Source organism: Microplitis mediator, chromosome 1 (genome assembly GCF_029852145.1).
Source record: "Microplitis mediator isolate UGA2020A chromosome 1, iyMicMedi2.1, whole genome shotgun sequence".
Taxonomy (NCBI): domain Eukaryota; kingdom Metazoa; phylum Arthropoda; class Insecta; order Hymenoptera; family Braconidae; genus Microplitis; species Microplitis mediator.
In genome coordinates this window covers 20,062,788-20,079,869 of record NC_079969.1, presented here as the reverse complement: position 1 = coordinate 20,079,869, position 17,082 = coordinate 20,062,788, and positions in this window count along the sequence as shown.

Genomic DNA, 17,082 nt, shown 5'->3' with positions numbered 1-17,082 from the left:
AGGAAAAATGTTATGTTAGGCCCGTTTTCCGAAAATAGGCAATAATTATACTTCGGATTTAATAATCGAAAAGTAGTAGCAAATTGCGATGGGAAATTGAAGCGTATTTCAATGGAGATGTATCGAAAATTTAGACTGGAGTCTTGAACCAAAAGTAAAATTGAAATAGATCTGATCGCTTCCGAATAGTTAGACGATATGATCGGTGTTAAGAAATATAAAATAAAGACAAAGGCGAGGCAACACAATAGAAAAGACTTGCTCCTTATATATGCTCGGGGTCTTTGTTCTCCCTGGGGTGTTCATGGAGAAAGGAGGTGAACTTCCACCAGGTATTGAAAATTACTTACAAGCGTAAGTATTCTAATTTTTTTGGGGGACCAATGTGCATCCAGCTTATCGGTGGTTGGATGGACATCACGGCTCTATGATAAGGGAGATAATCATATAGGTCCCTTGAACGTTAGAGTAACCAATCAGAAGATAGTGAGTGGTTATTCCCAAAACTGTGATCGTTAGAGAAGGGCGGATCAATATGGTCGTCAATATAGTGATAAGGTGAGTGGCGGATCGAAGATGGAATACAATAAAGGAAGTAGCTGGGTGGTATCATTTTGAGAGGAAGCATTCTGTCTTGGGACTCGGAACTAGGTATGAATGTAGGGGAGCGTTCGAGTCAGGCGACTACAGATTTGGTGGACAGGTAAGGTAATTAAGACGAAACGTGAAGGGTTGGGTCTTATCAAGATCGCGTCACGGTTGGTTGGCCACCAACTTAACAAAGACTTCGATAACTGAATTTTTATTGGCTGATGGGCAATTAAACGAATTCGAATTCTATTGTCTAGCGGTTATACTGGAAGTGTTTTTTATGTATTCCAGCTACGAAATAAGTCATTCGTCTTGATATTAACACAGCTGCCTAAAAACTCATATTGAAGACGTTACTGCAATTTTATATTCTTTTATTGAAGAGGGATAAATGTACTGTCGTGTATAAAAAAGATATTAGAATACGGATCGACTTTTAATTGAACAAAAGACCGGATGTCTCATCGAACAGAGGCTAGGTCAAATTTGGTGGCACTCTGTGGGAAGTAAAAAGTCTCGGTTGGAGACTCTTGTGCTAGACTCTTAGTCGCAGTTTAAGTTGTACCTCTGTTATGATTTAAATGTAGTAGTGCTCGGTTCACACAACTGCATTTGGGTGGTCTGATTAGAAATTCCTTTGTTAGCCTCCTGTACAGCTGTCGAAGATAAGAAGCAACAAAAAAAAGATTATCGAACGAAGTTGCTTTGCGCGAAAAATAAAAATTTTTATTTTGTACAAAATAAAATTTATTAAATATTTTCCCGCTCGATCTCGACGTAACACACCTCCGCACTTAGAAATGAGCGTTGGGGTCCAATGAGGGCAACGCGAATGTCCATATGGATTGTCCAGCCAGCATTACATAATTCCATTTCAAATCTATTACTTATAAAATAGTTGTAACAATTCTCATTACTCTCCTTATCTGCAAACAAAAAAGAAAATGCTGCTACTCTTGCCATATAAGGGTTAATGATTATAATCAATGCCAGTTACTACTAAGATCCCTTATTCTTATTTTTCATTATTAGGGGCTTGCTAAAACGAAACAATTTTCCTTTTTTTTTATTATTTCTACTGTCGTAGGCGAAAGGAAATTACCCTCAAATTTGTCATTACATGTTCCAAATAATTAATTAAGTGGTATATACGGATTTGGGTTTGCAACTGCTCGAGTTGTCCACACGCCAGCACCTCAGACACTCATTTTGAAGTTTGGACCTTTAACAATAGGATTTACATATTATGGTCTAGACTATAAGTACTTAGGAAAAACCCAACAGTTTCCATCTGTTTTAGATTTTCCTAATCTCTGTTTGTTTCATACTTATTTTAATTTTACAATTCTTATCTATCTCTTATTTACAAATATTTTACTTAATTCTATTTTTTAAAGTATAACCCGAGAAAAAATCGTCATGCACGATTATGCTTGATCATGAAAAGCCATGTTCAATCATGCATGATCATGCATGGCGAGGAAAGAATAGTCGCACATGATTCGTGCAATATTCATGCATGGTCATGCATGACCAAGCTTAATCATGAATGATCATGCATGATGCATGTCAAGTCATGCGTGATCACGCCCAATCATGCATGACTATGTTGAGACAAATCGCTTTTCGTCTTCACGATTATAACCAGCAGCCACCAGAATTCGCGGATTGAACCCTGGCTTAGGCTGGCCTCTACAAATTTTATTTTACTGGGACAGAGCAATGGGCTAGGATTCTCGCAAAGCAAAGACCCGCACTTATTCAAACACAGCAACGTATGTTAAGACTTACTAACCTACCTCACGGCTTGTAATTTATATATTATTTTCTTATTGTTGGTTGAATTATCATTCAAAACTTAATTAATATTGATTTTAATTTATTTAATAATCTTATCAGTATATTAGGATACAAACAGGATAAATGGTGATAGAGAGAGTAAACGAATTAATTAAAAAATGTGCAAGTTTATAGCCAATTATAACAAAATTCAGTTTCTTACAATAAACGTTTCCGCAAGATACAATATGGAAATCGTCCTGGTCTATGCTGGATATACAATATTTCTTTACGTGGAACAATGCCGTGAAAGCACTGAATTTATTATTTATTCTTTATTTTATCAGTAATGTATGAAATATAAAATTGCAAGTAAAATTGCCCGATTTACAAAGAATGCAAGTAGATCGCCCGTATTAACACAATCGCAAGTAGATCGCCCGTATTAACACAATCGCAAGTAGATCGCCCGTATTAACACAATCGCAAGTAAGTTGCTAGTATATTACAGTAGTAACAAATAATACGTCTTGTTGCTAATTGATCCAGGATCGAAGCGATTGACCGATAAATTTGGATGTAGGACTAGCCTCGGGGCTCTGTCCCCACTGCACCCTTACGGATATGCGTCGACGTGAAAATTTGTCATGTGACCACGGCACTATGACTTGTGTAGTTTCAGACGGCAACGAGACGGGGAAAAATGGGAACCGCAAGGCTGAGGACGAAGATGAAAATTCACATTGTCTCGATGTATAACGGAAAGTTAATGATCATGCATTGGATTGCATGACTAAGTATGACTTTGCATGAGCATACATGGGCATGCCTGATTCATACAAAATCATACTCAATCATGTATGATCATGGATGAGAATATGTAATACGGAGAAAATGGTCATGCATAATTGAGAGTAACTTGGCATGAACATAATGACCGTGCATGACTCATGTAAAGTCATGAAGCACTACCCTAATCAAAAAATACTTGTGAAGTTGTGAAATAATGATTGAGAATTCATAATAATTAATAACAAATGATTATTTCTATCGATTATTAGCAAAAATTACTATTACATCATAGATATATGGCAAAAAAGCCATCAAAAATTTTTACATAATATATGTGAATGATCTATTTCAATTTATGGTGATTTTTTGCCATATAACTGTACTATATGAACAGATTCACATCTATTTTGCTGTGAAATATTCAAATAAATAAATATGGGCTGTCGAATAAATTGAGGCTCGTTTCAGTTGAGTTTTATTGTTGAGTTTATTTGTACTAGTCATAGACGTATTGACGATACAGTACATTGATGGTAACTAACTTACAGACTTAGAAAATAATTTGGTTGTACAAATTTTAACGGATTTGAAAAAGTGGAGAGGGTTTACAATTTTGGTAGAAGGAAAATTAAAACGAGTGATTGGTAACCAAATAAAAGAAAGGGAAAAAGGGGCTGCAGAAAGTGGTACGTAGGTGGGTCAATTGGGACGGACCCAAGAGACTAAAGGAGCGCTGAGAGATTGAAGGTCATAAATTATAAAATGTCATTTTATGTAAAAATTACTTAAGTGAAAAATCACATATTTCTTCACAGTAAATAAGTATAATATTTGGAAATGCCGGTTTATTTTCCCAGGGTGCAATAAAAGGATGCGAGACCTAAACAGTTGGATTGTAGAGCAAAAAAAAGGTTCACAAAATGACGGTCAACACAGTTAAACAAAAAAAAACATGAAGAAAATTTAACTCTTATGGAACCGAAAAATACAAATTTTTAAGACAAAACAGATGTCGAGTTGGCCGTCGTGAACATTTTACAATTTTAACATTAAACAAGAAGCACTAAATTTTACAATCTACAAAAATAAGTTTAGAGAAAAACATAGAAAGAATATAATAAATTATATTTCGTGAGAAAGTTTAAAATCTTAAATTACGAACTGAACAATATACTAATATTTTCGCTCATAATCGATAGAAATGATCATTAAATATTAATTACTATCAATTCCAAATAATAATTTTACTAAATGTCTAGAGATATTTATTATTAAGTAAATATTTTTAGATATTTAAGTGATATAGATTAATTTTGTCATATTTAAAAATAAATAATCCAAACATTTTGAATACCTTCAACTTTGAGGCTTGATGTCCTTGAAACGGCTCGAATTACGAAAATCTTTGTTCAGTCGTTTTTTAGAGTGCGTTTTCAGACTTTTTTAAATAAGTTGTTGATAGGTGAGAAATCAACGGATTCACGATCGTAACGAGCGCCATCTGTGTTCGCGTATCACTACCACTTTTTGCTTCAACGGTCTCGCAGGTGAATTTCGTATATTGTCACGAGTTATATGAGTTGTGAGCCAAAATTTGTGGCTTTTATAGACTAATCGGTGGGGTGACCTAAAATGAAGTATAACTGCGTTCAATTTCCTGAAATAACATGACTTCATCGATCTTATTCAGCGATTCATTGTAAAATTACAACGTTCCAAAGTTGAAAACACACTGAGAGAACAATTGATTTGAGCCAAATGCGATTTGTTTCAGGCGAATAAATCCCATATTTGAATGGACTCAATCAGTATCTATTTGAGACAATGATATGGTTCATTTGAATGAAATAATGATTTGTTTGTGGTTAACAAATCTGTATATGATACCCGACTAGAATTTTTCATAAGGACCTGACGAGGTCCTTATCAGGTTATCCTTATTTCAAATAAGGTCTCGATCAGGGTATCCTGACGAGGATCTTGATATGGATGTAACCAGGATGTCCTCATCAAATCCTTATCAGGATTACCTTATCGGGTCCTTACCAGGATATCCTCATCAAATTCTTATCAGGATTGCCTTATTAGTCATTTTTTTTTTAAATAGTAAATTGCAAATAAAGAAAATAAGAGAATATTAATTCGATCGAGAATGTTATCTATTGTATTGAGAGCATTAATTAGAGGAAGTAAACATGTTTTTTATTGATAAAAAAATCCCGATGACTGCTGGGCTTGAACCTGCGTCCTTACGATTTTTTTTTTTTTATAAATATATATTTTATTAAATAATCCTATATATACAAAAATATATTGCACTTATTCATTAAATTCGTGTAGCTCCTGCTTAAATTAAGCTTAATCTAACATTATGGTTTATATTAAGATATGTTCTTATTTTCTTATTTAATTTTTAATTATAACGTGACCCATATACGGTATTTTAGCGCTAGGCACTGATAATTGGCTTGATTTACAAGAAAATTAGCGAAAAACCTTACGATTTGAAGTCCTCGATGCTATCCACTGCGCGGACATACATTTGATATCTTGTAAGTATGAATATAATATTCATTTTAATGTCAAAGAATAACTGATGAAGAAGTGAAAAAACCGTGCTGCAATGATTGACGCGTTTTTTTATATAATATTCTTTTGTACTTTGTTTAATTTGTAGCCTGTAAATAAAATATTTGAAGGGATAGAATAACTTTTTTAACTTCCCGCTAAGAAAATCGACGATTTTCGAAAAATTGGGAAGTTATCGTTTTCACCCCGATTTGCGAAAATCAAAATTTTATCAGATGTTGACGGTTTGAAGTCCTAGGAAGTTATTCTGACTATTTTTAGAATGATGTCCGAGTGTCTGTATGTATGTGTGTGTGTGTGTGTGTGTGTGTGTGTTGTGTGTGTGTGTGTGTGTGTGTGTGTGTGTATGTGTGTGACCGATCTATAACTTTTTAACTAATAAACCGATTTGGATGGTTAAGGCGGCAATGGGAAGAGCTTGTTGGCTATCAACTTTTCTGAAAATTTCAGATCATTTGATCAAGTAGACTCGAAAATATTGGCGAATTACGGAAAATAATTTTTTTTTTTTAGTTTTTTATTGATTGTTCAGAAACGACTTTAACGATCTATTTCGAAATCTAATCAGCTCTAGAACTTAATAAAACGGGTCGTTTGCCGCCCTAGCCATCGAAATCGGTCAATTCGTTCGTGAGATATCGTGGGAGAAGGAAATGCTAAAAAACGGTTTTGTTCAAAAACAATGGGATACAAAAGTATTTTCGAGCTCGAAGAGCTCGAAAATGCATTCACAACAACGTTTTCGAGCTCAAAGAGCTCGAAAACAGCGGGAAGTTTTGGGGCTGGCCCGCAGGGTCAACCGATAGACAGATTTTTTAATTTACAACAAAACATTTATTACTAAGAAATTATTTTTGGAATTTTTGAATTTAAAATTTTTTTTGATCACGGTGACCATTTCTAATTAGTGGCCCCATTTTCCTTCTGTTACTTTGCTAATTGTCTGCGATCCGACGAGAATCTTTCTCGATCTATAAATTTAGGCTCTGGAGGCTTATTTAACCTTTTTAAAAAGATGTTTTGAACTTAAAATAGGTAAAAGCGGATAAAGTTACCACGTTTAGGTTCAAATCACCTTTTTAATGCATGGATCTTCATATTCTAAAAAGATGATTTGAACATCCTTATCCTCGTGTAGGATTTTGAGGCTCAAATCACGTTTTTAATTTTGACTCGGGATAACTTCCCGAATTTTTGAAAATTTCCAATTTTCTTAGCAGGAAGTTAAAAAATAATAAGTAGATAATGCTGCTAGAGACAGGACCGAAAATAACATAAAATATATGAAATAAATTAGATATATATGGTAGGAATTATTTTTATTCCGATAATAACTATTACAATATTAATGATAGTAATAAAAATAATAATAATTATTATTATTATTATAATTATTATTATATCTGAAATAAAAAAAATTAAAAAGAAGATTCAGCGAAACAAGTCTTGACCTCCAGGATACACGTGGAGATTACTTTCGCTCGAGCGACATGTTAAATAATTAAAATGATTTTCTTTGCATTCCAAGCAATCCCAACATTCTTCACCATCCATAGTACACTGCAATTACAATGATACATTTAATATAGTAATATATATATTTATTCAATTATTGGCTAAGTTTATTTATATATAATTACATCTTTTCCATGGGCAGTGCACGCAAACGAGCCAATCGCCAACAATGTAACCAAAAATACAACAACAGTTAACTTGGACATGCACGGAGAAAATTTTATGGTAAAAGTTACCATCAAGTTATAGTACAATTTTTAAACTGAATTATATGGTTGATAATATCATTTAAATTATTAAATCAACAATCCAAACGGTAGTATCTACCATCTATATGGTAAAGTTTACAATTTTTTGTGATAACCAAAAATTATAACTGTTATTATCTTAAATAATTACTACTATTATAAAAAATCGTAATTCTTAATAACCTGATTGTAATGGTTACTATCAGCCAAAATAATGATGACCATCTAAGCTAATAAAAAATTAAAGTATAAACGTTATAGTCTGACGCTTGTCTATATGTAATTTGATTAACTGGGGAAGTGATTAATTTCACACACACACATGCACACATGTACATAACTACGGGGTCGCATACTCACCCGCACACATGCACACACTTACCCACACACAAGTACGCACTTACCCGCATACCTGTACACATGCGCACACTTACCCGCACACATGACGCTCTCGGAAGAAGCCCAACTTCTAGAGAGCACGTCCCCGGGTGGCGGATAGGGGAATGCTCGCTGGCTTGCCAGAGGGTAAGAGCAAAATAAAATAGCTCTCGCGGACCAAAGAGTGGCATGCGGAGGAAGGACACCTCTATAAAATAATCAATTATCTGAAGTAATGAAATGAGTGGTATTGATAATAACATACCCCACGCGGACACACCCTTAGGGGTTATATCCGCCTCTGGTTCCGATCGGGTGAAAGCCCCGGTGGCTGGAGCAGGCTTCATGGATTGTAGGGGAAGCCAAACATCACTCTCTCTAACGGTAGGGAACCAGGCCGCTAACGCTACTGGACCAGCTAAAAACATCGGACCAGCAACCGATACTATGTGCACCGAGGCTGTCGCTGAGATGATGAAACAGCATCGCATAGAAAAGTGGAGGAAACCACATAGTGACTCCGTCGCTTCTGTTGGAGATGAGTTTGCCAGCTCTCAGCATCATGGTCGCCCCAAGCATGATACTTTGAGCTCTAGAAATCGAAAGAATGAAGCTATTGCTAACGAAGACATGCAGATAGAGCAACTATCTGAAGCTATTTTCGCACTGCAACGTGTTTGTCGCAACAGGAAAAATATCGGTAATGAAGTCAGAGACTATGTGGATGCCGCTGTATTGTCTCTAGGAGAATTAAAACGTTTTCGAGGATTCTGGAAACCCATCAAGCCTTTAGCACCGGTACCTGTGCCGCGGAAAATACAGGAGTGCGCTACAGACCTCAGCTCTCCTGAAGGCCAGTTGAATAAAAAGCGACCTCGAAGCTCACCACTTCTGGAACCGCAAAGAACTAAGCGCATCTCGAGTGACTGAGTGGCGGAAGGTTGGGAAGAATGGTAAACACACTGAAGAACATGTGAGCCAAGCTGGCCAAGGAAGCCCTAATGCTACTAAACCTCATGGCAAGAACGAGCCGGCCCACCGGAAAACGAGGAGAAGCAAACACGGGCGTGACGCGATCCTGATTATTTTAGCAGAGGGAGTCACCTACGCAGAGCTGCTAAAGGGCGTTCGTCAACGAGTTAAGCCAGAGGACACTGGCACAGAGATCAGAACCATAAGAGAGTCGCGAAACGGTGGCATCTTGCTTGAGCTGGAACACAATACTCAAAACAGAAGTGCTTTTAGTGAAGCAGTCAAGGCCACAGTCGGTAGCTTCGGAACTGTTCGGGACCTTATTCCAATGACTTCAGTTGTGATACGTGACTTGGATGACATCACAACAGAAGAGGATATACGCACAGTACTGGCAGCAGAGTTAGGAAACGATCATGAGGTGCAGAGAGTTAGGATTTCAAAAAACTCATATAAGGGTCAAAGAACAGCTAACGTTGTTCTCCGCGAAGAAGGCTTAGCTAAACTTCTTGACGTTGGATGAATAAGGATAGGCTGGGTTAATTTTCGAAATCGGCCGGCCCTAAAACTAGTTAGGTGCTTCAAGTGCCTTGACTTTGGACACCTATCCCGCACTTGCAAGGGCCCTGACAGATCAAAACCCTGTCTTAGATGTGGTGATGCTTCCCACAAAATCAAAGAATGTAAAAAGCCCACTTGCTGCCTGCTTTGTTCATCACTCGATGACCCGACCATAAATACCGAGCATGACACTGGCTCTCGTACCTGTCCTTAATTTCGTAAGCATCGAACGAAACTATCCTCTTCAGCAAAATGATTAAGTGTCTCCAAACGAACCAGAATAGATGTTGGGCAGCCCACCACATGCTTCAGCAGTTTGTTAGAGTTCATGGCATAGATGTCTGCTTCATTTCAGAAGCCTACGTAAGCCCTGTAGATAACAATTGGCTTTCTGATACGTCAGGCACAGCTAGTTTATGGATTGTCAACCCCTCCATAGTTGATATTATTGCCCACCACCGTGAAGACGGTTTTGTATCTGCTGAAACTAGAGAATGCTGTTTTATTACCTGTCCCCTAACATATCTTGGGAGTCCTTTCTAATAAAACTCGACTTGCTCGAAGAGTTCATCTCGCAACGCGGCAAGCAAATCATTTTAGCAAGAGACTTCAACGCTAAATCGGAAGAATGGGGCGAGTACCGTAACGACGCTAGAGGCAGAGAGCTTGCCGAGATGGCTGCGAGACTTGAGCTCGTTGTTCTAAGCTCGGGCTCAACGACAACCTTTCGAAGATCTGGACGTAGAGAGTCGATATTAGATGTCTCCTTTGCTACTTCTGGGATAGCCAAATCTATCCATAATTGGAAAGTTTTAGAGGAGTATAATGCTAGTGACCATATGTATATAGCCTTTGCTATCATGCGTACGCCTTCTAGCAATCCCCCACGTAAGCGTGAGGCTTTCATAGGATGAAACTCCAATAAGCTCAACAAACAAAAGCTAATAACAGAAATAAAAAGTGGACCATCTGCTTTGGAAGACCTTGTCACGGACGCTCCTGATCGCAGAACTGCCGAGGAGCTGGCGGAGAAGACAACAAAACTTTTAGTCCAAGCATGCAATCAGGCAATGCCTTGGAAGTACACGACTAGTAGGTGGAGGCCAATGTACTGGTGGACGGATAAGATTGCCTCTTTGAGACGAAAGTGCCTAGCAAGTCAGCGTCAAGTGACCAGAGCTCATCGCAAACAGGTATTGCCTGAACAGTGTGCTGAAACTGAACGCTACAAGACTACCAAGAAAGCTCTTAATAAAACCATCAAAGATAGTAGGAGAGAATGTTGGCGCAAATTGTGCAACGATCTTGATAACAATCGGTGGGGTCGCGGTTATCAAGTAGTCGTCAAAAAACTTGGTCTTCAGGCTCCCGTAGGGCCGAAGGACAGCCAATCGATAGCTGAAATTATCAAAGAGTTGTTCCCACAACATCTACCCCGAGCTCTTTCGGAATATATCATCGATACGGAGATACCGGAGTTCACTAGGCAAAAGATCATCGAAGCCACTAGCTCGATGGCAAATAATAAAGCGCCAGGACCAGATAAGATCCCGGTTCCAGTGGTAAAACTGGTAGCGAAAGAGCTGCCGAACATACTCTTAAATATGTTCAACGCGTGCCTTAAAGCCGGAGTTTTCTACAAAGCTTGGAAAATTCAAAAGCTTGTGCTACTGGATAAAGGCAAGCCCCCACCAAAAACTCCATCTTCATACAGACCACTCTGTATGTTGGATGTTTTAGGCAAGGTCTTGGAAAAGCTAATAAGATCACGCCTACAGGAGGCCATAGAGCGCAACGGGGGTCTATCAACAAATCAACATGGATTCATAAAGGGCCACTCAACAATCGATGCCATTATGGAAGTCCTAGAGCAAAAACCTGAAAACTGGGATCTTAACCCTAGAGCTCGCAAAGTACGCATTCTTCTAACCTTTGACGTTAGAAATGCGTTTCATTCGCTTCGTTGGATCGACATTATCCACGTGCTCGAAAAAATCTTTAATGTTCCGAAATACATTGTAAGGCTGTTCAGTGACTATCTCGATAAGCGTTTTTTACTCTACGAAATGACAGAAGGCCAAGAAAGTGTAGAAATAACGGCAGGAGCTACCCAGGGCTCCGTATCAGGACCTGACCTCTGGATTGATATGTACGATGACCTGCTCAGAATGAAAATGCCTGAAGAAACGTTTTTTATTGGCTTCGCTGATGATGTTGCCACAGTCATCTTTGCACGTAGTGTGGACCAGGCCCAGAGAAGAATAGCTGCTGTAATCGACAGAGTCAAAAATTGGCTAGTGGATCATGGCCTACAACTAGCAGCACAAAAAACTGAAGCTGTGGTAATTACGAGGCAAAAGTGGTTTCCCTCTCCATTCACAATTAGTATGGATAGTGCCACCATAAAAGCAGTAAAATCAGTTCGTTACCTGGGCGTGATTGTCGACGACAAATTGTCATTCGTGCCACATCTCAGAGTCGCGGCAGAGAAAGGTATCAAGACTTATGCAAACCTCTCTCGGCTGCTTCCAAACATCGGCGGACCAAGCTACCAAAAACGGAAACTGCTAGTAAGTGTGATATTATCTAACACTTTTATATGGAGCGGAGGTATGGGCGGACGCTCTGTTGATTGAGTCAAATCGACGTATCCCTGCTTCAGTGCAACGACGAGGCACCTTAAGAGTGACTAGCGCATATCGCACGGTATCGGAGGCAGCAGTTTTGGTCTTAGCGAGTACACCACCGATAGACCTACTTGCACAAGAGCGTAAACGACTATTCACGCTGCGGAGATTTAAACCTCTAAGCAGTGAAACCAAGGAGGCAGAGAAAAATACAACCCTAGAAATATGGAACGGACGATGGAAAGCCAGTACCAAAGGAAGGTGGACAGCGAAACTAATCCCCGACTTAGTTCCGTGGATAAAAAGTGTAACGAGGTTTATAATACCTCATTATCATACCATGATAATAGACGGTTACCGAGGGTATTTACCACATGTCATCTGGTTTACCCGCTCTAGTATTATTTAATTATTATTATTATTACATAATCCCTCTCCATTCGTATTTTAAATGGAAGGGATGCGCACCACGTCGACGCGTAAGCATCGACGTGAATCTATAAAAAGGCCTGCGCGCCGCTAATTATTCAGCTTTAGTTTTCTCACCTTCAATATCACTATGTCTTTATAATAAATACAGTTTATCTTTTAACTCTCTTTTTTTAACTTTTAACTTTTAACCACCTGTTTACGACTAAGTATCCAGTAGTATCTAAGTACCTCCTTAGATAATAACATAATCATAGCCTGATATGATTATTCCTGTGTAAACCTACCTACACTTCCTAGCCTACAGTACCTGCCTGTAGAAGACGGCAACCCCCTAGAGGTGCATACCTGCTGTATCCTCATCCTAGCCTATAGTACCTGCCTATAGAAGACGGTAACCCCGTAGCGATGTATACCTGCTACATCCTTTTCCTACAATGCCTGCTTGTAGAAGCGTGTACCTGCTACGATATTTCCCCACAATACCTGCTTGTGGAAGCGTGTACCTGCCGCGACCTATCCTGTAATACCTGCTTACAGAAGCGCGTACCTGCCGCGATGTCCACCTACAATACCTGCTTGTAGCTGTACCAGACAATTGTGATACAGAGCTCACAATTGTCTTAATTACTTATTGCTCTCGTTTATCAATACCAGTGAACCAACAACTCACAGGTAAGTATAATAACACTATTATTATACCTTCTATAATTTCTTGAGCTTCTCACTAGTTTGGCTTGCTTTGCAAATACCTGTAGTCTACTTTCTTTTTCTCATATATTACTGATATATAACATGCCCCTCGACTCCCGATCCTTTATATGCATTTGGCATATATAAATTTATGGCCAACCGGTCGTCTGGTCCTTACGAACCGGGTAACACCAGGATCAGTTACCGAATTGTAAGCTTACTAGCTAAAAGGGACACGGGCCCATTTAATTAAAATGGGTAACGAACGGTTGATTCATCCCTACTAGAGGGGGTGGACCTCAACTACGTTTCAAAAGAAAACATGGTGAAGTCAACTACTGCTCAGTTTGCACACGCGCTGTCTCGTTCCTTCGAAGTCGTTCTTCGGTTTCTTTCTCACGCTCTCGCAACTCCCGCTCACGTTCCGCCTGTTCACGGCTTGCTGCTTCCAACGCGAGTCGTTGGTTCTCAGCCTGGGCCCGTTGTGCTGCTAATCGTTCGTGGTTTTGCAATTCGCGCGCATACTCGGCGTCTACGTTCTCCGGCCGAGGCGGGTCATCCGCGTGAACCGACAGTACTGACTCTGTCTCGGACCCACTAACATTTTCGTCTACCTGCACACGGTCCATACCTGGTGCCAGTTCTCGATTCTGGACTTGAGAGGCTGTCGTTACGACTACTGACGGCGCGGTACCTCCCGTCGACGTCGTTGGGCCCTGCTCTGTCCCCTCGGAATCCGTTTTCACTACCCGAAACTAAAACTTACCTTTAAGTCGCGACCACTCACGCAAATCTCTCTCAAGTCACTTAGTCTCTTATCTCCCGAAGATCCGTGCCTTCTCGTTTTTGAGCCCCACGTTGAGCGCCAAAATTTGTCACGGGATATTCCCGACTGGGGATCTCACCAGCGAGATATCACGGTGCAATTAAATTTTGGCTTACCTGCAATTAGTTGTTGGACGCCAGGTAATTTTTTTGGGAGGATTACCAAACTCGCGACGTGAATAATTTACTCTTATCGCGGATTCAGGGAAACAGAGATCACTAGGCGTCGGGATCGAGATTGGACAGGATGATTGAAAAAAAAAAAAAATAATAATAATAACCGAAAATAACAATCAAACTCTGTTTCGATTTTATTTTAAACAAAAAAAAACAATATGTTCTTATCTGTCGGCAACGCAGTTACTGCAAACACTTCGCGGACTCACACTCGAATTGGCACACAGCACACTAGACCACGTGGTACGCCGGTCGTTCAACGACAGGGTATTATTGCGATCATCAGATTCACTCTCAATAAACTTAACTAATTATTGGATGGCGTTATTTAACCATAACAAACTTAGATCTAGGAATAGCGCTCTTATCGGTAGTTACGAAAACAATAGAAAAAAAAAATATTAAAGAAAAATTAAAAAAATAATTGTATCACATTATTTAATATCAACAAATGTAAATCTCAAAAACCGAGAAAACTTATCTAGAGTTACAACAAAAAAAACTTAAAGATTTATGATTTGAGTTAATTAATAATAACCAAACTCATTAAGCATCTCGGCAGGCATACGTCAATAACAAACCAAACTTGCTCAGATCTGATCCGTATTTTATTTAATTCTTTAACACTAATTTTCATCTAATGATTCTATTTAATTTTGCAATTTTAATTATTTTTCTTTTTATTTGATTAATTCAAACATAATTATCTCGAATTATTTTATTCAATTATGTAATAATAATTCGAATTACCTACGTTATTGAATTATTTTACTAATAATTTTAGCTGACTATTTTATCTGACGTACTTGATGTACTTATTCAATCATAAATTTCACGGACTAATAGTCATAATTCGTCGCAACTAGATAGCTCTGGCTGACACAATTTGGTTTTACTAACGAAACAATAATAACCGATAAAACCAAAAAAAAAACGAAAATGTAAAAGACAATGAAACAGAAATAAAGAAAGAAAAAAAAACGCAATGCAAAAAAAAAACTTAAGAGTCTGATATGGCCGATGAGTGCAACACAAACGTCCACTCACCCTCTGCTGCTCGTTGCCGTGGAGATCTTGGCGTTGTCCAGTTCTCGGCTGCCCCTCGTGATCCAATCCACCAAAATAGCAATCTGCGGCAATCAAAGTCACACCAGGCTGAACGCGAGGCACACGCGGTTCCGTAAGCTGTTTGTTTTGTTACATTTTTTTTCGTTAAACAATTTATTGCTTCACGGCACTCTGGTACGGAAATAACTTTGAAACACAAATAATTGACTCCGCGGCACGATGATAATTAATAACAATTCCGAAAAAAAAAATCTGGGCGTCGGTTGACCCTGCGAGCCAGCCCCATAACTTCCCGCTGTTTTCGAGCTTAAGGAGCTTAAAAACATTACTGTGAATATATTTTCGAGCTCGAAAATACAATTACCTGGGATTATTTTTTATGAGCTTTTCAAGCTCTACCAAGTCACGTATTTTGCTAAAGTTTGACAAGTTAAGAATCGAAAATTATTAATGAAGAAGCGGTTTTCAAATTTTTACTCTCGATTATGTTCAATGCAATAAATGTATCGAGGCAGATATCAATGTCAGAGATCAAAATCAAGATTTGAGTGAGTTTTGACTTAGGTCAGAGCAATAATATATGAAATATCCGAAAAACATATTAAAAACTGGGTTTTCTCAATTTTTTGCTGATAATATGATTTAAACTAAAGAAAAAGTTAGATTACATTCTATGATGATCGAAAGAGACTACAAAGAGGAATAGTTGGTATGATTTCAGACACATTTAGTACATTACATTTTGATTTATCCGGGAAAAATAACGTTTTATGTTATTTTTTTAACTTTTCAGCGCTGATATCTTTTGAACTAAAAAACCGATTTTGATGTTTGAGGTGGCAATCAGCGCGTTTTCTCAAATTCTAGAGCTGATATAATTTTGGAATCAATCCGTTCTGCAGTTTTAAAGATATTTGTAACAACCCGTTTTTCATCATTTCTTTCTCCAACGATATCTCTCGAACAAATTAACCGATTGAGATGGTTAAGGCGGCGATCGACGCGTTTTATCAAGTTCTAGAGCTGATTAGATTATGAAGTTGATTGTTCCACTCGTTTCTGAGAAATCAATAAGAAACTATAAAAAAAAATTTTTTTTTTTCGTAATTCGCCAATATTTTCGAGTCTACTTGATCAAATGTTCTGAAATTTTCAGAAAAGTAGACGGCCAATGAGCTCTTTCGATTGCCGCCTTAACCATACAAATCAGTTCATTAGTTAAAAAGTTGTAGACCGGTCACACACATACATTCACACATACACATACATACATACACTCGGACACCATTCTGAAAATAGTCAGAATAGCTTCCTAGGACCTCAAAACGTCGACATCTGATGAAAATTCGATTTTTGAAAATCGGGGTGAAAACAATAACTTCCCGAATTTTTCGAAAATCATTGATTTTCTTAGCGGGAAGTTAAAAACAAAGACTCAGCACATTTGATGATGAAATCAGCGGCAAAATCCACAGAAAAGAAAAATACAAGCCCTCGGCAACAGGCGTCCAGCAAAGATTGCCGCGCCCCTCGTGGTTTTGCGAATGCCGTAAAAATGCCGTAAATTTTCGGCATTTATGCACATGCCGTAAATTTACCGTAATAATTTGGTAGTAATATGGTTATATTGGCCAGTTTTTTTCCTGTAGTTATGCCATATATTTACTGTACTTATACTGTAGAGTTACCAGATTACTACAGTAGTATAACTATAAAAATGCCGAACTTTTACCAAAAATATGCTGTAAAAAAACTATAAAAATGCTGAACTTTTACCAAAAAAATGCTGTAGAAAAACTATAAAAATGCCGAACTTTTACCGAAAAAATGCTATATAA